At 56.5% G+C, this 14553-nt stretch overlaps 1 protein-coding gene across 1 annotated transcript in view; it reads left to right on the top strand.

Moving 5' to 3' along the window:
* Positions 1–6209: 6209 nt before the first annotated feature.
* Positions 6210–14553, top strand: part of LOC144947016 (nucleolar protein 4-like) — a 28973-nt gene continuing 20629 nt past the window's right edge. The window contains exon 1 of the mRNA XM_078876142.1: positions 6210–6341. The gene's annotated coding sequence lies outside the window, so the exon portion shown is untranslated. The remainder of the gene's footprint in view (positions 6342–14553) is intronic.

Here is a 14553-nt window from a genome sequence, read left to right as displayed (position 1 = left end):
CTCACACACACACACAGCTCGTGTCTCACACACACACACACAGCTCGTGTCTCACACACACACAGCCCGGGTCTCACACACACACAGCCCGTGTCTCACACACACACACAGCCCGTGTCTCACACACACAAACAGCCCGTGTCTCACACACACACACAGCCCGTGTCTCACACACACACACACAGCCCGTGTCTCACACACACACACAGCCCGTATCTTACACACACACAGCCCGTGTCTCACACACACACACACACAGCCCGTGTCTCACACACACACAGAGCCTGTGTCTCACACACACACAGCTCGCGTCTCACACACACACACACAGCTCGTGTCTCACACACACACACACAGCCCGTGTCTCACACACACACACAGCCCGTATCTTACACACACACAGCCCGTGTCTCACACACACACACAGCCCGTGTCACACACACACAGCCCGTGTCTCACACACACACAGCCCGTGTCTCACACACACACAGCCCGCATCTTACACACACACAGCCCGTGTCTCACACACACACACAGCCCGTGTCTCACACACACACACACACAGCTCGTGTCTCACACACACACAGCCCGGGTCTCACACACACACAGCCCGTGTCTCACACACACACACAGCCCGTGTCTCACACACACAAACAGCCCGTGTCTCACACACACACACAGCCCGTGTCTCACACACACACACAGCCCGTGTCTCACACACACACACAGCCCGTGTCTCACACACACACACACAGCCCGTGTCTCACACACACACACACAGCTCGTGTCTCACACACACACAGCCCGGGTCTCACACACACACACAGCCCGTGTCTCACACACACAAACAGCCCGTGTCTCACACACACACACACAGCCCGTGTCTCACACACACACACAGCCCGTGTCTCACACACACACACACAGCTCGTGTCTCACACACACACAGCCCGGGTCTCACACACACACACAGCCCGTGTCTCACACACACACACACAGCTCGTGTCTCACACACACACACACAGCTCGCGTCTCACACACACACAGCCCGGGTCTCACACACACACACAGCCCGTGTCTCACACACACACACAGCCCGTGTCTCACACACACACAGCCCGTATCTTACACACACACACAGCCCGTGTCTCACACACACACACAGCCCGTGTCTCACACACACACACAGCCCGTATCTTACACACACAGAGCCTGTGTCTCACACACACACACACACAGCCCGTGTCTCACACACACACACAGCTCGTGTCTCACACACACACACACAGCTCGTGTCTCACACACACACAGCCCGGGTCTCACACACACACAGCCCGTGTCTCACACACACACACAGCCCGTGTCTCACACACACAAACAGCCCGTGTCTCACACACACACACAGCCCGTGTCTCACACACACACACACAGCCCGTGTCTCACACACACACACAGCCCGTATCTTACACACACACAGCCCGTGTCTCACACACACACACACACAGCCCGTGTCTCACACACACACAGAGCCTGTGTCTCACACACACACAGCTCGCGTCTCACACACACACACACAGCTCGTGTCTCACACACACACACACAGCCCGTGTCTCACACACACACACAGCCCGTATCTTACACACACACAGCCCGTGTCTCACACACACACACAGCCCGTGTCACACACACACAGCCCGTGTCTCACACACACACAGCCCGTGTCTCACACACACAGCCCGTGTCTCACACACACACACAGCCCGTGTCTCACACACACACAGCCCGCATCTTACACACACACAGCCCGTGTCTCACACACACACACAGCCCGTGTCTCACACACACACACACACAGCTCGTGTCTCACACACACACAGCCCGGGTCTCACACACACACAGCCCGTGTCTCACACACACACACAGCCCGTGTCTCACACACACACACAGCCCGTGTCTCACACACACACACAGCCCGTGTCTCACACACACACACACAGCCCGTGTCTCACACACACACACACAGCTCGTGTCTCACACACACACAGCCCGGGTCTCACACACACACACAGCCCGTGTCTCACACACACAAACAGCCCGTGTCTCACACACACACACACAGCCCGTGTCTCACACACACACACAGCCCGTGTCTCACACACACACACACAGCTCGTGTCTCACACACACACAGCCCGGGTCTCACACACACACACAGCCCGCATCTTACACACACACAGCCCGTGTCTCACACACACACACAGCCCGTGTCTCACACACACACACACACAGCTCGTGTCTCACACACACACAGCCCGTGTCTCACACACACAAACAGCCCGTGTCTCACACACACACACAGCCCGTGTCTCACACACACACACAGCCCGTGTCTCACACACACACACAGCCCGTGTCTCACACACACACACACAGCCCGTGTCTCACACACACACACACAGCTCGTGTCTCACACACACACAGCCCGGGTCTCACACACACACACAGCCCGTGTCTCACACACACAAACAGCCCGTGTCTCACACACACACACACAGCCCGTGTCTCACACACACACACAGCCCGTGTCTCACACACACACACACAGCTCGTGTCTCACACACACACAGCCCGGGTCTCACACACACACACAGCCCGTGTCTCACACACACACACACAGCTCGTGTCTCACACACACACACACAGCTCGCGTCTCACACACACACAGCCCGGGTCTCACACACACACACAGCCCGTGTCTCACACACACACACAGCCCGTGTCTCACACACACACAGCCCGTATCTTACACACACACACAGCCCGTGTCTCACACACACACACAGCCCGTGTCTCACACACACACACAGCCCGTATCTTACACACACAGAGCCTGTGTCTCACACACACACACACACAGCCCGTGTCTCACACACACACAGAGCCTGTGTCTCACACACACACACAGCTCGTGTCTCACACACACACACACAGCTCGTGTCTCACACACACACAGAGCCTGTGTCTCTCACACACACACAGCCCGTGTCTCACACACACACAGAGCCTGTGTCTCACACACACACACACAGCTCGTGTCTCACACACACACAGAGCCTGTGTCTCACACACACACACACAGCCCGTGTCTCACACACACACAGAGCCTGTGTCTCACACACACACACAGCCCGTGTCTCACACACACACACACAGCCCGTGTCTCACACACACACAGAGCCTGTGTCTCACACACACACACAGCCCAAGGCAGCGAGGCTCCAGTGTTGAGCTCTCTCACGATTCCTCGAGATTTCGCGACTCCCTCATCGCCGCGTCTTCCAGGGTTTTCTCGAGCAGCGTGCAGAGGACGCGTATGTACTCGTGATCCCCGCACTCATTGGCTTACACCTGACGACCTTAGATCTTGCCACGGTTCTCCCTCCTTGCAGCCGGCGATCCCATTCCTCCCACACTACAGCAGGCGACCAGACACCCCCGGCTACACCTACACCTGGTGACCCCACCCTCCCACACTCGGTGACCTACCGACCCCTACACACGTGACCCTCACAGTCCTCGTAAACCCACCCCATGGACACCTGGTGACCCCTCCCCGTCCCTCTCTCCGCCGCTAGATGTCCTTCAAGCTCCACCCCCCACCCCCCTTAGCTTAGGTTGGATGACCACGTGACCTGCTGACCCCTTGTGTGACCGCATGACCGTCTAGATGACCCCTTTGGTTTTCATAGACCCCGAACCACTCGGTTGAGTGAACCCCTAGATAGCTGACCCCCTGGTTGGATGACCCCCCTCACCCCCCCCCAGGTGGCTGAGGGGGGTGGGGGTGAGGGGGCGGGGTGGGGGGGGGTGTCTGCGCCTACCTGGGTGTCCACTTCACCTGGGCGGTGGGGGGCAGGGTGGAGGGGGCGCGGGGGGGAGGGGCGGTATTTGTGATTACCTGTGGCTATTTTGTAGAGTCCCGTGTGTCAATCCGCTGCTGGATGAGTCGGGCCTCCCCACGCCGTGCCGTGGGGGGGGGGGGGCGGGGGGGGGGGGTGCAGGGCGTGGTGGGTATTTTGACCATACTTCACCGCGCTGGTCAGTGCTGCTGGGTGAAGGGCGCGCAGGGTGCAGGACTACGCAACAACGCCCGCCCGCCGGCTCCGACTGCTGGCGCGCTGTTTGCCCATCCACGCGCTATCCAGGATCAAACCCCGCTTAGCTTCCGAGAGCTGACGAGGTTGGGTTCGTGTCGGGTCACGTGGGCATTCTCCATTGCCCACGGCGGTGCGTGTCTGCGCTAAAGCAACGAGTGTGTTCAGGAGCGGTGGCGCAGCGGTTAGCGCACCGCGCCGCGGAGCGAGAAGCCCGTTCCGAGTTCGATTCCCGCTCACGACGCGATGGCCGTGACAGCGAATATTTGAACCCGTTCTGGGCCCGCCCTGGGTCGATTCAGCCTTAAATGTGCACGTGCTGGAGCAGTGTGTGCAAACAGGCGGCCGGGCGCGGTGCTGGCCACACACCCCCTCGTGTGCCGTGCCGGCCTTCATAGGCGCTCGCTAACAGCACTTGCCCCAGCAGTCTGTTAAGGCTACACGGGTGGCCTTTGCCTTTGTGCGCGTCTGTACCCATGTGAGAACCACGGCACACGAGTTGGTGCGGGCAATCCCACGCACGAACGCCTTTGTCTTCCCCGTACCGATGTATTCGACACTGCGAAAGGTTGTTCGTATTGTCATCATTCCTGTCCAACTTTGGTTGCCGAGTTCGTAGCGCGGTGCGCTACTAACCACTGCGACACCACGTGTGCCATGCCGGCCTTCAGAGATGCTCGCTAACAGCACTTGCCCCGAACAGGTTGTTAAAGGCTACACGGGGGATCTTCGTCTTTGTTTCTATGTGGGTATGCACGTTTGTGTACGTCCAGTCTACACATGTGCAAATACCAATACGAACGCAGCTTTGTTTCAGAATACGTGTGCCTCGATGTGTAATCAGTAGTGTGTACGTGAACCGCTATCTATTGCATATACATATCTGCATGTTAATCTCAGTGTATGTGGGAATCTATGCGTTGCATCTCTGTATATCGAACTATACACAGTATGTGTCTCTGTGTGTCTCTGTGTGCCGTATGTGCTTCTGTGTATCTCTCTCCCCATGGTCATCCCAGCATCGCCCTTCCGTGTGTTTCTCCCTCTCCCTCCCCCCTGCGCACCCCTCTAACCCTCTCGCTCCTCGCTCTCTCTCTCGTTTACTCTCCCCATATATCCCACTCTTTCTCTCTCTCCCCGTGGAGCTCTCTCCCTCCATATGTACCCCCTCGCTGTACCTGTACCCCTCTCTCTCCCCGTGTATCTCTCTTCTTATTCTTCTTGTGCCCATCTCGGTCTGCCTCCCTCTCTGTCTGTATCTCTCTCTGTATCTCTGCATCTCGCTATGCATTCCCATCCCCATGCATCTCTCTCCCTCTCCGTCCCTCCCTTCCTCGTGTACCTCCCTGCACATCTCCTGTGTCCCCATCCCACGTATCTCTCCCCCCCCCCTCTCTCTTCGACTATCGCCATCTCTGCCTCTCCCCATGTCTGCTCATCCCCATGCATCTCTCTCTCATCTTTTCCCGTGCACCCCTCTCTCTGTCTCGCCCTCGACGTCTCCCCATCCCCGTGTATTTCTCCCTCCCTCCCTCCCACTCTCTCTCTCCCACGTTACCCCCCTCTCTCAGTATCTCTTCCTCACCCTCTCTGTGTCTCACCATCCCCGTGTATCCCTCATGCCCCCCCTCTCTCTCTCTCTCCCGCGTGTACCCCTCGTTAGCTCTCTCTCTCTCCCCATGTCTCCCCATCCCTGTGTATCTCTCTCTCCCTCCCACTCTCTCTCTCTCCCTCCCCATGTACCGCTCTCTTTCTCTCTCCGCGTACACCCCCCCCCACTCCCCTCTCTGTATCTCTCCCTCTCCCCACACGTCTCCCTGTCCCCGCGTATCGCCGCCGACACCCCGCCCGCCGCCCCACGTCTCTCCCTCCCTCCCTCTCGCTCCCTCCCGTGCAGGGTGGCACGGGGCCCCCGCTCGCTCCCTCGGAGGGAGTCGGAAGTCCCCGCGCGCTGACGTCAGAGGCTCCGCTCTGCGCTCCTCCGAGCTCCGCTCAGCGCTCCTCCTCCTCCACGACCTCCTCCTCCTCTCTCTCTACCTCTCAACGTCTCCTCGCTGCCGCCACCGCCGCCGCCGCCTCGCTCCTAGAAGCTCCACAGCGTCGCCTTCTCGCGCCGCCCGTGGCTCCAGATGAAGCCCCGAGTAGCCGCGGGTGGAGAAGCAGCAGCAGCAGGAGGAGGTGGTGGTGGTACGTGATCCCCCCCCCTCCGCCTCTCTCTCTCTCTCTCCAGGGGGGCGCGGAGTGGCGAGACGGGGCCACGAGGGCCATGCGAATGATAATGTTGCTGCTGCTGCTGATGATGTTGCTGCTGCTGATGTTGCTGCTGATGATGATTGATGCTGTTGCTGTGTGAGCGAGACGAGGGTACCAGAGCGATGATGCTGCTGATGATGATGTTGCCGACGACTGTGACGATGGCCAGCGAGATGAGGACACGAGACGCGATGATGGGAGGGAGGACACGTAGAGAGAGAGAGAGGAGAGGGGCAGTGGCCGAGGAGCCCAGAGCACCGCGGACTTTAGACGTGCGTGGTTTCTGGCGGCGAGGGGCAGGGGGAGACAGACAGCGGCGAGACAGAAGGGGACACACAGCGAGACGGGAACACGGGAGTGGGGTGGGTGGTGGTGGGGGTGGGTGAAACACGAGCAGGGCGAGACAGAGAGACAGAGAAAGACGGGGGGGGGGGGGGGTGAGACAAGGGGAGAGAGACGCGGACAACGGACAGGAGGGAGTGGGAGACATGGGTGAGACAGGAAAAGAGACCCGCACAAAAAATTACGAAATGATGAACGAAGCAAAGTGCCGACTACACCGAGCATCTTCTTGTTTCCACTGATCGTAAAAAAAAGAGACAGTGGGAGAGACGTGGACGGGAGGAGACATGGGTGAGACACGGGTGAGACATGGGGAGACACGGGTGAGACATGGGGAGACACGGAGACAGTGGGAGAGACGGAGACATGGGTGAGACAGAGGGAGACACGTAGACATGGGGAGAGACGCGGACAGGAGGGAGACACGGGAAGACATGGGTGAGACAGAGGGAGGCACGGACTGGGGCACGGCTCAGCGCGAATCCTGGTGCAGAGGAGAGGCCTTGCGCCCTCACCCCTTTCCCCAAGCCCCGATCCCTCCCCCGCCCCTACGCTTACCCGCACCCTCCATCCCCACACCCCTAACCCCACCCCTCCATCCTCGCTGCGGCCCCCCCCTCCCCATGCTGCCGCGGTGATGGGCGCCCGGGGGAGGAGAGGGGCGGGAGGGAGAGATGGGGATGGGGGGTGTTGGGGGGGGTCTGGGCAAATCCTTCAGCGTCTCTCGTTGGCCACCCCCTTCGTGTCGCCGTGTCTGCCTGCCCCTCCGGTGTCTGCCCACGATCGTGTCCGCTCCATTTGTCTCTTGCGTCTCGCGAGGTCCGCTCCCTCCTCGTGTGTCTCCACGTCTCCCGCGGGAGGAACCAGCCAGCCCCTAGCCCCGTGTCTCAGTGTCTCTCCCCTGCCTCTGTGCCTCTGTCCGCCACCTCCTCCCTCCCTCCGCTCCCCGTGCCTCCGTGCCTCTTCCCACCCACCCACGTCCCCCCCCACAACCGCCGTCCCACCCCTCCCCTACTCCATGTCCCTCTCACCGCAGTGTGTAATACAGTAACACACGTGTACCCGCACACACGTACACCCACACACGTGTGCGCATATCAACACACATACACGTGCGCACATACACGTACAGGGTAAAACTGGTGTGTACACACAAACACGTACACACGCGTACACACAAAGACAAAGATCCCCCGTGTAGCCTTAACAGACTGTTGGGGCAAGTGCTGTTAGCGAGCACCTATGAAGGCCGGCACGGCACACGAGGGGGTGAGCGTGCCAACACCACGCCCGGCCGCCTTTGTCTCCCCGGTGGCGATGTTTACACACCGTGCCAGCTACTCATTTGAGGCCGAGTCGACCTAGGGGAGACCCAGGACCGGTTCAGATAATCGTCACACTGGTGTTGATTGCCGTGAGCGGGAATCGAACTCGGGTCGCCAGGTTCGTAGCGCAGCAGCGCGCGCTAACCCCCTACACCACCGCTCCCCTCCACACACACACTGACACGTTCACGCACCGCACACGCACACACTCCACCACGTGCACACGCGCGCATGTGCTCGCCCCGCCCGCCGCCGCTGCCGCTGTTGTTGTTGTTGAGTGCGAGGCGAATGGATGAGGAGGAGGAACGATTCGGGTCGCGGAGGGAACCTGCCTGCTCCCATCGCTCCCCCTGCTCCCCCTCCCCCCACCTCATGCTTCAGCCCCCTCTGCTGCCCCCGAATCTCATTGCTCCCCCCGTATTCTCCTGCTCCCCCTTGTCCTCATGCTCTCCATTGTTCTCCATTGTTCTCCCTGCTCTCCATTGTTCTTCCTGCTCTCCATTGTTATCACGGGCTCTCCATTGTACTCCCTCATCTCCATTGTACTCCCTGCTCCCTATTGTACTCCCTGCTCCCTATTGTTCCCCATGCTCTCCATTGTACTCCCTGCTCCCTATTGTTTTCCATCCTCTCCATTGTTCTCAATCCTCTACATTGTTCTCCATGCTCTCCATTGTTCTCCCTGCTCTCCATTGTTCTCCCTGCTCTCCATTGTTCTCCCTGCTCTTCATTGTTCTCCCTGCTCTCCATTGTTCTCCATTGTTTACCCTGCTCTCCATTGTGTTCCCTGCTCTCCATTGTTCTCTCTTCTCTCCATTGTTCTCCGTGCTCTCCATTGTTCTCCATTGTTTACCCTGCTCTCCATTGTGTTCCCTGCTCTCCATTGTTCTCCCTGCTCTCCATTGTTCTCCCTGCTCTCCATTGTTCTCCATTGTTTACCCTGCTCTCCATTGTGTTCCCTGCTCTCCATTGTTCTCTCTTCTCTCCATTGTTCTCCGTGCTCTCCATTGTTCTCCATTGTTTACCCTGCTCTCCATTGTGTTCCCTGCTCTCCATTGTTTTCCCTGCTCTCCATTGTTCTCCGTGCTCTCCATTGTTCTCCATTGTTTACCCTGCTCTCCATTGTGTTCCCTGCTCTCCATTGTTCTCCCTGCTCTCCATTGTTCTCCCTGCTCTCCATTGTTCTCCATTGTTTACCCTGCTCTCCATTGTGTTCCCTGCTCTCCATTGTTCTCTCTTCTCTCCATTGTTCTCCGTGCTCTCCATTGTTCTCCATGCTCTGCATTCGGCTTGCCCCTGCTCTCTCCTGCTCCCACTTCTCCCCAGGGCTCCCCCTTGCTCCTTGTCCTTCTCTGTCGATCTCCTCCCTGTGCTGAGACACCAGGCAGAGCTCACACTTGGGTGGAGTGAGTTCGCATCCGAGTTGCAGGCCATGGCCACGGAGGCGGCCTGCCACGATTGTGGTTACGTGGGTGGTCACGGATGTGGAGGGTGTTGGCACCTGTGTGTGTGTGTCCTTTGCGTGCGGGGAGCGGTAGCGCAACGGGTCGCGTTGCTGCGCTACGAGAGCCACAGTGACCCGAGTTCGATTCCCGCTCGCCATCAACAACAGTGGTGGATATTTGAACCGGTCCTGGCCCTCCGCCCTGGGTCGACTCAACCTCAAATAAGTGCCTGGTGCTTAGCGGCACTTGCCCCAGCAGGTTGTTAAGCCTATACGGGGGACATTTGTCGTGTGTGTGTGTACTCGCACGCGCGCGTCTGGTGTTTCAGGGAGCCGGTAGCGCACTGCACTACGACCTCAGCAAACCTGAGTTGGAATCCCGGTCAGAGCTAGCATCGGTGGCTACTGAAAACTTAACCGGAACCCTTGCCCTGCCTTAAGCCTCTAAAAAAAAAATGTGTTCGTACCCGGCGCGGTGTGTCAACAGCGGCCCGCACTTGGGAGGAACTGGGCGTGGTGCTGGCCACACCACAAAGCCACGTGTTTGGGGGGATGTGAGTATGAGAGAGCGCGCGTGTGTGTGTGAGAGAGACTGTGCATGAGAGCGGTGTGATGTTATCGTGCGTGTGAGTGCATGCGTGTGAGTGCATGTGTGTGTGTGTCCAGAGTTTGTTGTGAGTTGTGGGGAGCGGTTAGCGCGCTGCGCTACGAGCCCGGGTTCGATTCCCGCTCACGGCCAACACCAGTGACGATTATCTGAACCGGTACCTGGGCCTCCCCTAGGTCGACTCAGCCTCAAATGAGTACCTGGTGCGATGTGTAAACATCGCCACTGGGGAGACAAAGGCGACCGGGCGTGTTGTTGGTCACCCACCCGCTGTGTGCCGTGCGAGCCTTCATAGGTGCTCCCTATAACAGCACTTGTCCCTACAGTCTGTTAAGGCTATACGGGGGATCTTTGTATTTGTCTTTGACTGAGTGATACAGTTTGCGTGTATGTGCGTGCGTGTCACGTATGGGGAGCGGTGGTGGTGGACCAGTGGCTCCAAGCTACGAACTCAGCTGCACGAGTTCGATTTCAGACCACGGCTAGGAAATCGAACTACCATCAGCGGCGATTAACATCACACCTACCGTCGATCCAGTCTCAAAGTGAGTACCTGGAGCTGATGCGTAAATATCAGCACTGGGGAGACAAAGGCGGCTGTGTGGCGTGGTGTGCTACCACATGACCGCGAACAGCACTTGCCCCAACAGTCTGCACACACAGTGTGCGAGCGAGATGTGTGCGAGACTGCGTGCGAGTCGCGAGGATGGACCGTACGTCAACTCACCGGTCGCAACATTTAGCGGATTGAGAATAGAAGCTTCAGCGGTGGAGTTAGAGCCGTGTGGATTTTGTCTGCCACTTTCACGTGGCCCCACGGGACTTTTTTTCGTGAACGGGTCACCCACCCACCCATCCGTCCAAGCAACTATCGATGCTCCCCCACCTCCCCAATCGCCGCAGCTTCCGAGATCTGGGGGCGATCGGGTAGGTCAGAGGCCGCGCGTGGTCGAATGTGCGACCGCGTGCATCTTGGCTTCGACAGCGCACGTGGCTTATTGGTCATCTCAACTGTGCGAGGAGGACGAGAAAGGGATGGGAATGAGAGGTGGGGTGTGGGTGTTACGCGTGTCTATCGGTAAGGTGTGCGTGTTTAAGTGGGTTAGGGTGTGCGTGCAAATAGGTGCTCGCGAAAGGCACTTTGCCCCCAACGCTCTCCTTAAAGCCATATTCTTCATCAGTGCGTGAGGGCTGCCACACACTTGAAACCACTGGGGGGGGGGGGGGGGGGTTTGACAGCGGCACGATGATGATGATGATGATGTTGGGGCGGTGTTGTCACGTGCTGTGTATTGTGTCGGGGGCTGCACATCAGGTGCCGCACTAAAGGCCACCAGGGACCGCAGTGGCCCGCGAGACTTGCAATGTAGAACACTGGAATTGAAGGCCGTGTGGGGATATCTGTCGTTGTGTGTAAGCGCGTGCGGGGACCGGTAGCGGTCACGGCGGGCGAACCCGAGTTCGATTCCCGCTCACGGCCAATACCGGTGATGTACGTGCGCATGTTGAACTTCTCACGCACCGTACGTAGCCAACCGTGCCTAGAGGAGGTCGCTGTCTGAACAAGTCCTCGGCCTTCTCTCTGGCGCGGCGTGCAAGCGTCGGTATTGGGGAGACAAAGGCAGCCTGGTGTGACGCGTTGGGCATGTGTAGGTTTCTCCAGATTTGAAGCTTTCGTGACTGTAAGGATTCATATTCTTAGGTTTTTTCGGTAAAGTCACGTAGGTAAAAAAATTTAATTAATAAAAGTAAAATAAAATTAAAATCACGACGTTTCGGAGGCAACACAAGTCTCCGTCATCAGGTGGGACCGTCACAGCCTGATTTGCTGTATCAAGTTATTTTATTTTTTATTTTACTTTTATTAATTTAAATTTTTTACCTACTTGACTTTACCGAAAAAACCTAAGAATATGTATGTTTCTCGCTAACTCGACTTGCCCCAACAGCCTGAGTCGGCTATATGGGGGATTTTTTTAGTCTTGTGTGTGTATAATAAGTAATTGAGCGTGACTGCGTTTTTGCTGTGTGTGGGTGATACAGGGTGTGTGTGTGTACAGATGTTAGTGCCAGGGAAGGGGGTGAGCCAGGCGAGTTCAGAATCAATGTATTTATAATGGAGGTATGCGTTGAGCTATAAAGCTAATTTTTTCACAGGTACCGGGTAGAGAGTGTTAGTATCTTACCTATTCACACCTCCATACCTTCTCGAGCCCCTGGCTCATTCAAATCCCTTACAATTACTCACACCTACACATCGACTCACAAATGCACGTGTACCTGCATTCTTTCTTATCTACTCACCCACACACCGACGCAGCACTCATATCTAGGACATTGAACACACATGCACACATGAACACCTAAACATCAACACACCTGCAAACTGGTACACGCACATATCCATCCACTTGCACACCTGCATATCAACACACCTGCACATATACATACATACTTGTACACCAATAAAAAAGACAAATATCCCCCGTATGGACAAAGGCGTTCGTGCGTGGGATTGCCCGCACCAACTTGTGTGCCGTGGTTCTCACATGACTACAGACGCGCACAAAGGAAAAGGCCACCCGTGTAGCCCTAACAGACTGTTGGGGCAAGTGCTGTTGGCGAGCACCTATGAAGGCCCCGTGGCACGGCACGCGAGGGGGTGGGTGGCCACCGCTCCGCACCAGGTACTCAATTCAGGCCGAGCCGTCCCAGGGGAAGGCCCAGGACCGGTTCAGACAATCGTCACTGGTGTTGGTCACGAGCGGGAATCGAACTAGGCTACACGCCGGGTGAGTAGCGCAGTGCGCTAATCTCTGCGCCACCACTCCCCACAATTCACCTGGGAAGGCACACACGCACACACCTGCCCGCTCACATACACACTCACACCTGTTCAAGCCTGGCAAACCTGTGCAACGCCCGCGCACGAGCGACTTTGCTGATCTAACCCTTCTCGTGAAACCCCGATGGCAGTGGATTCTCAACCGGGGGGCACGTGGAGCCCCCCGGGGGTACGTGAGGTGGCTTCATGAATGTGTGAACATTTGTGCCATGCATGAGAGCTATTGGTGAATAATCACGTGCGAATATGCCAATCTAAAATAAGTACGCTAACCATTTCATCCACATGGTGACCGGGAGCGATATCAAAGACCTTGATAAACTCATCGATCGCGTAAACAATGCCGGGTTTCCAAGGGTAGCCGGCGAGCGGGAACTAACGGCAGAGCGTCCGTCGATTTCGTTTTAATTCGCTCGCAGTGAATAGCGAGTTAGTGTACACCCTCACAAGTTGGACTCTTGGTTAAAAACATTGACGTGCATTAATCCGTACACTTATTTCTCAGAACCACGTTGGGGGGGGGGGGCGGGGGTGGTCAGGCAAGGAGGTTACTCGGTTGCAACAAAATTCAACAAGAGGTGGGGGCGGGTGGTAGCAAGTAGCCAACACGATGTTGAGTATCACTGCCCGAGAGGGGTCGGCACGAGTCTGTGTGAGTGCGAGCGGTGGTGCAGCGGTTAGCACTGCGCTGCACTTTGAACCCGGCGGACCCGGGTTCGATTCCCGCTCACGGCCACCAGCACCGGTGACGATTATCTGAACCGGGTAACTTGGGCCTCCCCTAGGTCGACTCAGCCTCAAATGAGTACCCGGTGCGGTGTGTTAACATCGCCATTGGGGAGACAAAGGCGGCCGGGCGTGGTGTTGGACACCCATCCACCCGCTCGCATGCTGTTGCTAACAGCACTTGCCCCAAAAATTTGTTGAAGGCTATACGGGGGATTTTTGTGCGCGAGTGAGTGGTGTGTATTTTCATATTATTACGCCTCTTCGCCCTGGAGATCGTCATCGAGTCTCAAGACTCGTTTTCAGGAGGGTCCCTGCCAATTCAACAATAATTTAGTGCCACTCTATTTCAGTGGCCTGAAATCAAATCTATCGCTTCGGATGGGCGCTGCAAAATATGATCTTGAGTTTTGATTATAGTGTGTTGATCTTTAAAGGTGCATTGAAAAATTTTGATACTCCTACTGATACTCCTGCTGTTATGGAGTGACTCATCCTGCCAGCTATGGCTGCAAAGTTTGGTCGTACATGTTATGTATTATCGTTTATTGTTAAATTTGAATCACAGTTCCTATGATCACTGTTACATTGTTTTTATATCTTTATTTTGGTGATTTTGAAAACGTTTTGGTTTAGCCATATTTGTTTGTTATAGTACAGAGTTAGCCTGATAACTTTAATCTAAATTGTCTTTTGGTTGTTATTGTTTGACTTGCATCCCACTGGGATGTTTGCACACAACGTTGAAATACGGGGCTTTTTCTGGAAGACTTTGCTGTTTTTTACCTGGATTTTTCTGTTGCGTTTAGTCACTTTAAGATGTTTCTTGTTCATGTTTTTGTTTGTTGCGGTTGCAC

Source organism: Lampetra fluviatilis, chromosome 2, assembly GCF_964198595.1.
Source record: "Lampetra fluviatilis chromosome 2, kcLamFluv1.1, whole genome shotgun sequence".
Classification (NCBI taxonomy): domain Eukaryota; kingdom Metazoa; phylum Chordata; class Hyperoartia; order Petromyzontiformes; family Petromyzontidae; genus Lampetra; species Lampetra fluviatilis.
Note: the sequence above shows the minus strand (reverse complement) of the source record. Positions and strands in the feature narration are given on the sequence as shown.